This window comes from Bidens hawaiensis, unplaced genomic scaffold (assembly GCF_021521415.1).
Source record: "Bidens hawaiensis isolate Kalapana, Puna unplaced genomic scaffold, B.hawaiensis_p1.1 tig00009070_1, whole genome shotgun sequence".
NCBI classification, from domain to species: Eukaryota; Viridiplantae; Streptophyta; class Magnoliopsida; order Asterales; family Asteraceae; genus Bidens; species Bidens hawaiensis.
In genome coordinates this window covers 43,671-59,629 of record NW_027491665.1, presented here as the reverse complement: position 1 = coordinate 59,629, position 15,959 = coordinate 43,671, and positions in this window count along the sequence as shown.

The window sequence follows — 15,959 nt, the reverse complement described above, 5'->3', positions numbered from 1 at the left end:
ACCAACTGAAAACATCACATTTTAAACACCATTTCTTCCGTCTTCGGATGCCAGCCGTTCAATCCATGCCACGTGTCATCCTCATGCTAGTTCTTTAATTTGCTCACCTGCGTGCATACTAAAAGTCAGCTACGTTGAGTAAGTTCTAGTTAATCAAGCAACTTGTCATACAACCACTACAGGCATTTATATACGTTTCTGAAGGCACATAGTCCACTGTCTAACCTGTTACTGCTTAACCACTTAATTACCCCTACAGCTTAGCCACTTAATTATCCCTACGGCTTAGCCACTTAATTACTCCTACAGCTTAGCCACTTATGCCACTTTATGCCACTTTGCCACTTTAATAACGAATAATGTTTTTCCACTTTGCCACTTTAATAACGAATAACGTTATGCCACTTTGACACTCTTACTAGACCCCTATCCACTTCTATCACACTCTACTGCTACTTGTTTACAAAACACTTTATATCATTCTATCATTTACATAGTAAACAAGTCACATAATAGCAAACATACACACTAATAACCACTTGACAGTCACTAACCTTGGCGATGCGTGCAATATCCGAAGATCGTTCACGTACCGGCAAGTATTATATATTAGCTACTTGTATAGCATCTATAGCATACACTTACCACTTAAGGTAAGGGTATTCACACTTCACATTGAGTATGCACACAGCCCCGAAAACATAACAAGGAAATGGGGCTAGAAACTAACCTGAACTCTGTTTCTTCCTCCGATAGTTGTTAATCCCTTCTTTAACTGAGCTCGGCTGACTGTACAAGTTACACGTATCAATACTCATCTGATCTAATCTAACGGCCTTGTATTAGCTTACTTCTACTTAGCATTTTTATGGTTTTCCTTTATTTTAACCTTCTCTTAAGTCCTTACAAGGCATACCATCGCTTGTGTACACCTGTAAGTATACATATACGAGTCGCCATGTACCCGGGTCTTAATGTAAGCGAACTTGATTGTAAGCGAACTTAGATATATAAGCGAACTTACATATCAGGCGAACTTATATGCGGCGAAGTTACAATGGGCGAACTAGTAAACATGCGAACTTAGATGAGGCGAACTTAACAACTCGCGAGCTTAGATATAGGCGAAGTTACAGCAGCAGCTACGGGTTCTTTCTCAACCCCCATAATCATCTTCGTTTTAACGTGTAACTCCTTGATATGATATTAACCAACCCCGAGAACATTCCCATGATCGATATCGGGTAAAACTCGGCCTGGAAAAGCATAAAGTTTGGATCTTTAGGCTTAAAACGTTCAATACTAGATCTAAAGTTTATTTTAAGCGAGCCGTTCATAACCATGAGTTCGTTAAGTCCATTTTAATCTTCAAGTTTGCAACTTTACGATTTTTCTAGACCCGATCTATCATCCTACCAATTTTCACGTAAAACCGTACATGAAAATTAAACCTTTTTAACTAAAACGTACCTTTGGGGTTTTTGTTAGAAATCACTCGAGATGCTCAAAACCATATCAAACGAACTCCGATTTGAGTGATTCAAGTGGCCACGGAACCATATCGTCCCGATATACAAACCCATCAGCTCATCTTCGCCGGAACCCGCCGCTACAGTCGCCGAAATAGTGAAACAGTGGCCGGAAATCTTCATTTTGAGCTGCTACGGTTTTGCTGATAAAAAACGTACTTCCAGACCTCTGATCGAAGATCTAATCGGTGAGAATCTTCATTTAGGGGGTGTTTGGTAGAGGGATTTGATTGGGGAGAAATGGAATTAGAAATATTTCTTTTGTTTGTTTTCCACTTTTCATTTCTATTTCTCTTTCTATTTCTCTAAAACTAGAGAATTCCATTTCTCTTTAAAACAAAGAGAAATCCATTTCTCAGCAGCCTCCTCATAGCATGTCACCACCTCGTCTCCGGCCACCACCTCGTCTCCGACCACCACCTCGTCTCCGGCCGCCACCTCGTCTCCAAGTCTGCAACCGCCACCTCGTCTCCAAGTCTGCAACCACCACCCCGTCTCCGCCGTTCGCAGTGGTGAACACAGAGATGGTAACCGGTTGTAGGTTGCAGGTGGTACGGGTGAACGGAGATTAGGGTTTCAAGTGGTGGTTCGTGGTAGGTCAGGGTTTTCAGATGGTCGGGTGATTGTGGTCGCAGGTGGGTGACAGTGGTGGTGGAAATCGGCGGTGGTTGCAGGTGGCTTCTGATTATCATCATCATCATCGCCACCACAACCACCACCACAAAATCTCCAAAGAGGCAGTGATGACAGATCTGAGCCTCCTTTTTCTATATCTTATGTTCCAAAATTTTGAATCTTTTTAATTTCTTGTGTACTGTGGTTGAAGAAGGGGATTTGGTGGCGGCAGCCGGTGGTGGTGGGCTGTGGTTGAAGAAAGGGCTGTGGTAGTGGTGCTGGTGGTGTGGGGCTGTGGTGGTGGGGCTGGTGGTGGTGGTGGGGCTGTGGTGGGGGTTCTGTGGTGGTGGTGCTGGTGGTGGTGGGGCTGTGGTGGTGGGGCTGCGGTGGTGAGTGGTGTCAGGTTGGGTGGAGGTGGGGTTGGGTATGGTAGAGTTCTCTGTTTATTTTCTCGTGTACCAAACAAGAGAAATGATTCTCATTCTCCATACCAATTCTCTTTCTCTACAATTCCATTTCCATTTCTATTTTCTCTCCATTTCCATTCTCTGTACCAAATATACTGTGAACACTCAGTTAAAATTTGGGACCGATCCGACGGCTAGATCTCCGGGAATCTTTGTGTCATTGTGGGTGGTTTTCTCAAAAATGGGAATTGAGTTAAGTGTGTGTTTTGATGGTGGAGGCTATGGTGTAGAGATGTATGAAAATGGAAAGGATTAGGGTTTTAAGGGGTATTTATACTCCCTTAAGCCATGGACCTAAGGCCCATCTTTCCTTTTTGGTCCATAATTAACTCAATCTAATTAGCCTACTTATCCTTCCATCCTTATTATTTTATTAATTCTCTACTAACTCAAGTAAACTTTTCCATCATAAATAAATAATATATTAAATATTATTTTTAAAAATTTCGGGATGTTACAAAAGGTTTGACTAAATTAACTATAATTGAGGAAATAATTTATGTTTTTATATAATATTAAATAAAATTATATAACCGTATATAATCATAAAGTTTCTAAATTTTTATTAATATTTATTGAATTATAAATTTACTAAATTTACTAAATCATAATAGTGATTTTTAAAATTAAACAAAAAAGTATAATATTGATTTTCCAAATAATCTATTCTAGAAGTTTCTAAAAATATTAATCTACATTAAATTAATCCGTTATTATTCCAAAATTTTATAATTTATTAATAATAATAATAATAATAATTGACATTTTTATAAAAATTTGAAATTCAAATATATTTAAAGGTTTGACTATAATAACGATAGTTAATGAAACTATTATGTTTTTATTATTGTTATTGTTATTTAACTTCTAAATTAAGCAACGTATTATTATTAAATATTAGACGATTTTGATTAACCTTAATATTGAAATATTAAATTTATTATATAATAATAAATTCTAAATATACATTTTGAATATAATCAATCGTTTATTTTAGAAAAATAAAATAATAAAAAGAATGGTCTCTAGAAAGCTAGCCTTGGATTTCTAATTGTTTAAAACTGACCGGTTTGCCCATAACTGGTAAATGTATCGGACCACCTTTTCGTTTTCAAAATCAACATATTTTATTATTTATTATTTATCTCAAATAAACTAATTATGAATTTCTTACGATTATATTATTAATAGTCTCTAATTATCTAGATATTGTTATATGAGAAAAGATTGTTAGGGTGTTTATTCGTGATCTGAAATTATATAATATTACATAAAATTATATAATAGTATATAATCATAGATTTTAAATATACTTTGTTTTATAATCAATCTTTTATTTTTCACAATATAATATATTCTAGAAGTTTCTAAAAATGTTAATCTTTTATTTTACACTAATTTGAAATTCAAATATATTATAATGTTTGACTATAAAAACGATAATTAAGGAGAGATTTTAGTGTTTATATATTATTGTTATTATTATTTCATTTTTAAATTAAGCAACATATTATTGTCTTTGTTAACTGATTTTAATTAACCTTAAATATAGTAACCATTCTAAATATACATTTTCAATATAAATTCTTTAGATATTGTTGTTAGATTTAATACAAGTAGTAGATGGTCAACACCTCTTTACACTTTCTAATAACTATAATTTGGAAGTCATGATTTATTGGTTCCATATGACAACTTTAGTAATGTTTATATGTTACTAATTATTATACATGTTGTTTTGTGTGGTTTATATTTTATATAATCTGCTATTGTGTTGTAATAATTTTCAGGTGTGTTAGGAAAAGTGATTTTCTTTTGGTTGAACTTTTCAAGATGTTGATGATGGTTTAATAGCAAAGAACATTATGAGTTATTTTGTTTATGTGTAATGGTTGTTATGCTCAATTTAATTTCTTGTAATTTGAAAGTTTTAATATTAAGACAATGTAAATCTATTAATTTTTGGTTGGTATGGTGATGTGTTTAGTGACAATGTAATATGTTTGATTAAAATGATGTTTAAGTTGATTATGTTTAGTGACATGTTATTCCACCCCGCGTGTCACGCGGGCTATAACCTAGTTTAAACATGATAATAATGCAATTAAACAAGCAAATATCTTCTGCTTCCTCTCGCGATCTAAACCCCCAAAATCAATTAAACTAACGAGGTCTGCTGATGCCGTTTTTCATCGTGTTTAAGCCGCGATGGTGATATCATTGATCTTCATCAATACGACAGTTTATGAGGTAACTAAAGTATGCCTCAAGATCGTTATCAATCGTATATCGTTAACCCTAACTCTAATTTGGAAAACGAGCAACATATGAATTAATTGCATAAACTAGGGTTTGCGATTTTGGGGTTGTACGTTTCTGTAAATAACAAATTGCTTTCGTTTATTACTCAGTTGGTTTGATGGATCAGATGGTTTGGTGTGTGCTTTATGAGCTGGTAGTCACCGGTTCTAACACGGCCACCAGATTTTTAAGGATTTTTATGTTATCTTCTTTATTAGTTTTTGTTAGTTATCCTTTATTAATTTTAATAAATAATAAATTAAAACTAATTATTAAATAAACATTATTTTATCTAAAACCGTCACCATTAAGTTTATGTTTCTTGTCAACCTCATTAAAAGCTTTCGTTTATGTGCATATATATATATATATATATATATATATTATATTTAATAAACTTATTAAATAGATTTTTTCTTAAAAGATTTAAACAAAATATTGATTTATATATTACTACCTATTATAACTATATAATTATGCATTATTATTATGATTATCTACTTATTTATACATTGGTATTTTATTTATTCTGATAATTATAAGTATATTTTACATCAAATATAGTTATCTAAATTATTAGTTTATAAAATTTGTTTATATATTTTTCATATATAGTAATCAAGAGAAATTCTATAAATATTAAAAAACATGACTTTAATAAGTAAATGTGAAACAATAATATTAATCTTTGCAATAATAATTATTATAAAATTCCATCGATCAATTAATAAACACTCTAATCGCAAAACCTAACTCAAATCGCATCGAAATCTTAAATCATTAAATTGAGTTATACCTTTTATAGTTATTTTATATTGTATTATATTTAACTAGGAATCCTTGTCGGTGTATCCCGAAGGATTTATCTTTCTCACATCATCACTTGTTTTTCGTTCATCCGATCAGGTGAGTATTTCACTCCCCTCTTTTACTTATTTTAACCGTTTTGGGAACATATGCGTTCGTAAATATTTTTATATTATATAGTACTCAACCGCAACTGTTTATCCTTGTGTGTTTATCAGTTTGTCTAACTTGCTATTTGCTTACTTGCTTTATTTGAATTCTATTGCTTACTTCGGCAACCGATGTCGATTTTTATGGCAACGGTTTAGTCATTTCTTGGTAACCAATGTCCATTTATATGGATTGGTTGAGCCCTTTCTTTATGGTTTGCTTTCTTTATAGTTGTTCGATTGTTATGTGCTATGACTTATATGTATATATCCCGAGAACAGTTTGCACTTTTACTTATTATTATATAGTGTCTCAAATCTGGTGATTTACTCACTCAACATTTTGTTGACAAAACCTATTTTATTTTTAACGCATGTTCAGGTTATCGTGTGATGAGATCTTCAAGCTTGTATTTGAAGAAAACTTAGGTTGTATGTTAGAGAAGAAGACACAAGAATTAGAATATGAAATTTTGTTTTACTTTGTTTAAATTTTAATTCATGCACTTTGGTTACTTTGATGTATGGTTATTTAATTAGATTAAATAGATATTGTCACATTTAATATTGCATGATAGTAACCTTTGAAAAGATGTGAGCGATCAGTTATGCCCCGGCATTTCCGCCGTAGGTTTGGGTGTGACATACGCTGTTTATCTTTCGTTTATTTGGAAAATCATATTTAGACCCGTATAAGTCTTGGGCGCATAAGTTACTTCCAGCGCAAACGTGCATCTGGCGTATAAGTCGTTCCGAACGTGTAAGTTATTTCTAGTGTATAAATAGTTCTAGCGTATAAGTTATACATACAAGGCACACATTCATATATACACGCTATTAACATATACGTGATATACATACATGACGCTATATACATACACATTCTATACAAACCTATATGGCCTATTCATCTTATACGCTTCCCCATACTTGTAGTTGATCATTCATACCCGCCAAACATACATACACGCTACATATACATATACGCCGTATATGCTTATACGGCGTATATGATTATAAGACACGCATACATATACGGCGTATATACTTATACGCTGTATGTTCAGTTCATCTTTCATTTTCCGTGTTTTTAAGGTTTTTCTTCGATTGCGGCGTCTTCAGCTGTCGTTAACCACTATGGTTGGTTGGGGTTTGATCGTTTATGACCTAGGTAGCTTCGGGGTGTCCAGATCTGAGCTAAGGTGGCCCTTAAGCTCGTTTATGGTTGATTAAACACCCGAATAAAGCTAGATCTAGATTCAAACGGATTATTCGGCATCCTGGGATTGCGGTGTCGGGCTCTAATATGTTGGGTCAGCTGATATAAATGATTTCTTACCTTCATTTGGTCTTGGATCGTTAAAGAGAATAAAGTAGAGAGTGTTTGGCTTAAGTGTGTGTTTTTTATGATGTAGGCTATGGTGTAAAATGAATGGAGATGGAAAAGATTAGGGTTTTAGGGGAATTTATACTCCCTAAGCCCATAGACCTTAGGCTCGTCTTTCTTTTTAAGTCCATAATTATTTTCCATCTTTTAGCCTACTATCCTTCTATCTTTGTAATATTATTATTTTAACTCAAATTTATTCTTCCAACACAAATAATATATTTTATTATTATTTTAGAAATTCTGGGATGTTACAGTCTAATAGTACAAATTACCACCAACAACTAGTTAAACTAACAGCTAAGAAATGTTATATTCATTAATTTTAGCTGTTAGTGATCAATATATCGATAAAATAAGGTTTAGAATGGCTAACGCATACTCTATAATCCTACTCATAAACCACATCATTGTCAGTTGTCACCATAGGACTCGAACTCACAAATGACGCGTGTACCATTTTACACATATGGTTACCACTATAATCCTACTCATTAACCACATCATTGTCCGTTGTCACCATAGGACTCGAACTCACAAATGACGCGTGTACCATTTTACACATATGGTTACCACTAGATCTAAGGTCATGTGGTATTAACCAATTGTCAATATATATATATATATATATAGGATTGATTTCTTTTGAGAACCGATTTGAGTTTTAAGAACTCGAAAGAACTCAACATGACATTTTTTTTAATTTTTTTTTACACATGTGTAATACGTAAGTGTAAGTAATGTATAAAAAATTACAGTATTTTTTTACACACCGAATCGACTTATTACACATGTGTAACCAACATTTAGGCCCTGTTTGTTTTTGCCTCTTTCCTCTGAATAGAGGAAAACGTCTAATTCGGTCAGACATAATCAGACGTGGGGCTGTTTGTTTTTTTCTGGCATTAAGAGGTTCAGCGTCTTAATAACATCTGAACCAGTAAGAGCTTTTAGTGGGTCTGAAAACCTTTTAACCCAAAAAAAAACATACGTTTGTCTCCGGCCTCCATTAACTTCTAACCCGGAGACTAGGCTCCATCTCCGACGACTAGAGGTTCGTCTCTAGCCTCCACCTCTTAATGATTCAAATTTCAGACATTTGAACCACCTCTTAACATTCAGATGTGGTATTCAGATTCAGACTTAAATCTTTAAAAAATACAAACGGGGCTTTAAACTTGTGTAATCATCAAAAATATTTATTCTCTATCCTGATTCATTTTTTAATTAAATTAAATTTCAGCCACATATTTCATATCATTTAATTAAATGTGTAGTCCAAAATTAAGTTCTTAAAGTTCTTACAACTCATCAAGTTCTCAAAATATCTCTCCCCTATATATATATATATATATATAAAACTTCATTACATTAGATTGTTGATTGGCCATTCGTTTCAATTTAAACAAAAAATTATGAAAACTTTATAAATAACTAGTTTGAGGCCCGTGTACTACTATACAATATTAAATAAATAATTAATATACAAGAAAGAATAAACCCGTTAAACACTGTTAATATAGTCGTTGCACAATAGTCTTTAAAATATTTTGAAGTAAAAGATAATTATAAATATCAAATGTTTGAAAAAAATAGGAAGTAAATATTAAATTAACAAATTTTGGAGCATAAATTTTAAGAATGATAACTATTATTTTACTATTATAAATTTGTTAAAAATGATGAGATTAAATATAGGAGTGACAAGTGAAAAAACTTGTAGCATTTTATTAGAGTATAGATAGATAGGTAGAAGTGTGTATAAGATCCGAACAAATTCGAACAATGCAGAAGATATGAAATGTGTGAACTCTTGTATCCGTGATACCCGGATTCTTGGTTGTAATCTATTTTTACTAAGTACCAAACTTTTCTCTTTTTAATACCGATTTATAGCATGTGATACACGAAGTTATATAATGTGTATAATTTTTTTTACTTCTGAGAATACTAATTAATTTAAAGATGGTTGAAATAAAAGAATCATATAAATTACCAACGTGTTTTGTTTACTACATGGATCAAATATTAATCCTTTTATATATAACACAAACCGAACTACATCTGGATAATAGGTAAGCAGTTCATACTTCATAGAGAGAAGGGAAAAATAATAATAATAATAATAATAATAATAATAATAATAATAATAATAATAATAGCCTACGAGATAAAATGAAAAGATGAAGGGCCTGTGATGCGGGACTTTACTACCGGACCGAATGGACGGAGAGAGAGGTGCACAAATCAGGTTTTTAAAATAAACGAGTTTGGATGTGACCGGGAATTGGAAAACTGGGTATTGGTAATGCCCAGGTCGGGTTCGGGTATGGGTATTGTCTCTAAAAACCATACCCTATTTTAGCTTTTTTCGAACTTTTTCCGGGTATTTTTTTAGTACATATTGGATTTTTTATGGGGTTGCACTTTTTAGGCATTTTTCAGGTATAAATCGTGTATTTGAAAAACCCGGTTCCGGGTATGGAACCGGTTTTGATTTTCAGGTATTACCGGATACAAATCAGGTCCGGTTCCGAGTACGAGTTTTGATACTAAAATGCATACCTTATCCATACCCTACGAGTAAGGTCAGGTACAGGTTCGTGCGGTAGAAACTCTGGCATAAAAAACCCAATCTGATTATGGTTTGAAGTTTTTTGAGCAGGATCGGAATTAATTAAAGAAGGAAGTGTGACAGACGTGAGAACCTTTACATTTACTAAAAACCAAAATTTTTTTAAAAAATTTGTTTAATAACTTTTTAAAAACTCCTACAATTTGTTTCATTATTATCTCTATTCAATTAAATGATATTTCTTTGGGTATGTTTGGCAAAATTAACCGGTGGCTATTAGCCGAAAGCTGGAAGCTTAAAGTTGGAAGCTGGTAGCTTTTAGCTGTAGCTTTTTAAATACATTTAGGTGTTTGACAAAGTAGCATAAGCTTTTAATAAAACTAGTTTGGTGCCCGTGTGGTGCGGCGGAATGGGCGCACAACCTAACATCAACCGCATAATCAGTGTCGGTACATGATTCACATGATGACAGTGCATACATAACCCGGATATAGACGTGTAATTCATGGAAAGGCGGTAAGCGTGTAACTGATGGCGAAAATCAAGAAACAAATTTTAAATATACAGTAATTTCAAATAGATAATTTTTTAAACAAACTTATTTTGATATGAATCCATTGCTAAACAAGCATTGTTCTAATCTGAAACATGTTCTAACCTGACCCATTTCAACTCAAAAGCGTACCAACACGAACCGAACTAATTTAACCATTTTTGTATCGACTCGTTTTGGCTCTAATTTGGTCTTACACATGACTCGATGTCACCTGACTCGACTCCTAATTTGGTCTTACACATGACTCGAGTTCACCTGACTCGACTTGTTACCGATCATAACCGATAATCACGTAGTATGTTAATTTTTTAAAGTTAAAGAAATATAACAATATCATACTCAAATTAAAGAGAATAAAATGCTCGTTTTATGATGTAATTTGTTTAAAAAATAATTAACGTGTGAAAAAGTTAAGGCCCCTAAAAAAGTCGCGGGGTAGTTAGTTTTGAATAAGAGTTGATTGTGTACCTATTATATAAGTTAACAAAATTTCATTAAAGTTCAAGTACCAAACTTGTAAACTCAAATGTAAAAGCTTGTAGCTAAGTTTTTTTCAAACGCTAGTAATAGCAGCGTTCAAATATGGAGCTTTTTTTACCAATCTAAAAGTTTGAAACTACTTTAATCAAACAAGGTTTTTTATTAAATATGAGTTTTTTCTTAAATACTTAAAGCTAGAAGCTCCTAATAGCTCATTGTCAAACATATTCTTTCTCAATAGAAAAAAATAGATATGGGGGATGACTAGTGTCTAGTGATAAGCAAATTTGGTGGATTGGATGCTTTTTCAATAAATATATGGATGGGATGAGATGAAATAGGAGATGGAATGTAAATGCTCCGAATCAATAGGGTGCTACGGATGATAAGGTTCGGCGAATAAAAGGAGTTTTAAGTTTAAGGATTGAAGATTTATAGTTTGGAATTTTCTAGTTTGAGTTCGGTGTTCTTGATATAGTTTTATACTTTTTGATTTCATGATGAAATCGATTTATTAGACTTTGTGTATCATTCTTGACATGATTCTTGGTTAAAACTTTATATCACTCGGGTAGATATGAACTTTGGCATGTAGTTGACTATTTTGGTTTGACTATTAGTTTGGCTTCATGTTAATTTTAGTAAAACTTTTGTTCATAAATTATTGATTACTCATATTTTCTATAGTTAGTTTTAATCTTTGAATCAGTGGCGAAGATTGTTTAGGGCCCGGGTGGCCCCGGCCCCCCCCCCCCCCCTGTTTTTTTACGCAGTAGTGTAAATTTATCCGTTTTCGTCCGGAATTTTTTATATGTAATGTAAATTTAGCCGTTTTCGGCCAAAAATTTTTATACATAGTGCAAAATTTAGCCATTTTCGACCGAAATTTCTTATACGTAGTGAAAAATTTAACCTTTTTCGGACAAATTTTCTTATACATAGTGTAAAATTTAGCCGTTTTCGATAGAAATGTCTTATACGTAATGTAAAACTTAGCCGTTTTCGGCCGAAATTTTTTATAAGTAGTGTAAACTTAGCCTTTTTTGGCCGAAAATTTGAGCCCGGCCACATTCGTTTGTGAAATTTTGTATACATTTGATTCTGGCCCCCCGATGTCTTAGTCCAAGCTTCGCCACTGCTTTGAATTGTGTAGTTGATTGGTTTTAGTTGTAATTTGCAAGCTTTAATCAGTTTTATCATTCTTAGGTTAATTATTTCGTCTAAGTAATTTAGGAAAATTCATAACTTGTGGTAATTGATAATTTAAAAGATTAAAATATAATTTGTAAACATGTTCTCCATAAACACAGTTTTTATAAATACTTTGTTGTGTTAGCAATTGGTTGGTCATTGCTTGATAGCTTGTTGCCCCGAAGCTAGGGATCTGGTTGTTTAATCCATAAACTAGTGGTTTCTAAATCTTTTTTGTGTCAAAACCGGGTTTCATTCAATATGTTTTCCTTTTTCTTGTCTTTTCCATTTTCTAGTGATTTATTTTAGTTGACTGAGTTGGAACTTGATAGAGATTATTTACCCGCACAAGTGTAGATATATAAAGAAATAGAATGATCTCATAAATGAACGGTTTTTTAGTGGAAAATGTAATTCAAACATGGAAGCAACTAAAGATTATTTACATAAATAATTTTGTGAACCAAAGATTATTTACCCGTTAAGGTAATATACCTTAACCCGATTTTGTGAACCTATATCATAATTTAGCAACCGTTGTAATAATATAACTTGACATTAATACCTTAACAGGTAAATAATTTTAGGTTCAAAAAATTGTGACACACAGAACAAGTTGTACAGCTATTTACTTATATATTAGGTATAGACTCGTTTTAAACTCTCCCATTTGACTATACTTTAAAAATCAACGTATTTTAATAAATACAAAATGAAATACATATATATGTTAGATTATTTTACTCCAAAAATGGAATTAGTTATAGTTACATGATGTTACAACTCTATGCTACCAATGTCTAGTTATATTGTTAACATGGGTTGCTAAATTATGAATGCTAAAACAATGTGTAAATGTTTTTAACTCAACGTAAGACGAGAAGATACGGACATCAACTATATAAAGTCTTCTATGAATCATTAGTTTCACTTTTATCAAATTGAATCAAATCCGATTTCCTCTTTGGTCGTAGCAAGCTATCAGAAATTTCGAGAGTTTCTTAACTTTTAAAATTTTCAATTATTAAACCTTTATAATACACGGGTTTTTAACATGATATATAAATACACAAAAGTGGTTTAAACGGCAACAAATAAAAGTTTTTACGATCCATGTTAAAACTTATCTCCCAAAACATATGTAATTGACTATTCTAATTAACATAATAAAAAAAGTTGACTTATATAAAAGTATCACCCATAACCTAGTGGTTAATGGTATGTTGTTTACATTTTACCCCATCCAAAATGAGGTGAGATATTTGTAATTACAAGATTATAAAAATTTTGCTATTCAAAATAATATTTATAAAGTATCATTTTCCAAATAAGTCAAAAAATCTAACTATCTAACTATATTATTAAAAAAAATACATATTATACACTTATCATTAAACTAGACCCTCTACAATAGACTAAAGGAGGACATAAGAAGATATAGTTTTCATTGGGTAAAATATAAGGGGAAAATATAAGGGGTTGAATGGGAAACCTAGTGTTTGTTTAGCTTTTGAGTATATAGTGTAATCGGGAGTCTTGATAATCAGGTGTATATGCACTTTAGTATGTTGTATTTGACTAGTATCTTGCTAGTCTGTTCTTTTTTTGGTTTCTAATAAAAATTGGTCGTTCAAAAAAAAAAAAAAAAACTAGACCCTCTACAAAAGATGTCAAGTGTACAAGTTTCCAATTTTACAAATTTCACTTCATTATTTATTTTGGTTTAATTAAAATTGTTTCATTTTTACAGTTTTGTATCGGAATGATAATAATTAAAACTGTTCCATTTTTATAGTTTTGAACCGGAATGATAAAATGAAATATGTTGAGGATGAGAATCAAACTATTTATCTTGTTTTTAAAATGTTTATGGCTTACCAACTCAACTAAGATGAAATGATGTTAAGCTTCTCTTTCCTTCATAGGTCTATATTCACAACCTTCAATTTTGATAACTTTTAAAATACAAATTATTCTAACTAGAGGTGGCAAATGGGTTGGGTTGGGTCGAACGAGTCATGGGTCAAAACGAGTATGAGTCAAAATGAGTTTGGGTCAAAACGAGTCAATTAAAAAAAAGGTTGTTTTGGTTTGGGTCAAAATAGGTTAGGGTCAAACCGGGTTTTGAGGTTTTTTTTTTTGTGAACGAGAATAACGGCAGAAACATTTTAGTTTTTTTTAGATTTTTCGTTTTTTACTTATATTTTAGACAGAATTACAAATTTTGTCCTTTAAAATAAGACGAATTACGGTTCGTGTCCTTTTATAAGTTTCCTTGCAGGCGGTGTACTTTAAACTTTTTTTTCCTACAAGTTTTGTCCTTTACGCTAACTGGGTTAGAAAAAGTCAGTTAAGTATGACATGTGCCAGACATGTGATGGGCATAATTGTAATTTTAATAGGGGAATGTATTATATATATTTTCTTTTCTTTCTCTCTTCTTTCTCACTAAGCCACCACCATCACCATAAATTCCGGCCACCATAAATTCCGGCCACCTCGTTGCAGATTCCATTCAACCCGGTTTTCCGGTGGCCTTTCCGGCAGCCTGTTTTCCGGCCATTAATCTTTTCCGGCAAACGCTGCTGTTACTATATCATTATTAGAGTGTTGCTGCTATTGTTTTATACCATCTCAGCCACACCACAACCGCACCACCGTCGCCGCCGCCCAATTTCGGCGCTGCCGCCACCTGCTGTTGTCGTCCTTTCCGCAGCCGCCGCCGCTGATTCACACCTCCGCAGCTCCAGCCACTGTTGCTGCAGCTGCTGGAGCTTGTTTGTTGCTCCCGTTCGTTGCCGCCGTCGTGAGTTGCAACCAACACCAGAAGTATTTGAGCTCATTGATTGTGTCGTTCATCTAGCTCCGATTCGTTAGATCTCGGTGTTTTTCCCGGTTTTGATAATCGAGGTATAAATCTAATCTATAATCTATGGTTGTTTGATTTTTTCCGGTGGCCTTTCTCCAGATCTGGTTCGAGTTCTAACTGTGGCCGTCGGGGTTCGTTGAACAATCGGTTTCGATCTGGGTTTTGTTCAAGCCATTTAGGATTTCGGTCCCGTCGAAACCCGTCTACCCGAGCCTCTGCTACGGCCGTGCTTCCTTTAATATTTTGCAATTCAGTATTATTATCTGAATTATTTGTAGATCTCATAGCAGCAACACTCTAATAATGATATAGTAACAGCAGCGTTTGCCGGAAAAGATTAATGGCCGGAAAACAGGCTGCCGGAAAGGCCACCGGAAAACCGGGTTGAATGGAATCTGCAACGAGGTGGCCGGAATTTATGGTGATGGTGGTGGCTTAGTGAGAAAGAAGAGAGAAAGAAAAGAAAATATATATAATACATTCCCCTATTAAAATTACAATTATGCCCATCACATGTGTGGCACATGTCATACTTAACTGACTTTTTTTAACCCAGTTAGCGTAAAGGACAAAACTTGTAGGAAAAAAAAGTTTAAAGTACACCGCCTGCAAGGAAACTTAGAAAAGGACACGAACCGTAATTCGTCTTATTTTAAAGGACAAAATTTGTAATTCTGTCTATATTTTAAGTTATGATTTTTTTAATTAGTTTTTTTGAATTTTTGTTGAGGGATTTTCTATTAAGATCAAAAACCCTTAAAAATATTCAAAAATAATAAAAAAATTATAACTCAAATATAAATCATAAACTAAAAAAGTAAAAACACTAAAATGTTTCATGCGTTGTACTCGTTCCATAAAAAAAACAAAACCCATCTAGAATCGAACCGAAAGAATCGACGAAAAGGAAACAAAGAAACAAAAAGCCAAAACCGGACCACATCAATCGAAATCGGAAAAATCAATCAAAACGAAACTAAAAGAATTCATACCGAACAAAAACAAAACTGAAAAAACGAACAAAAACGAGTCC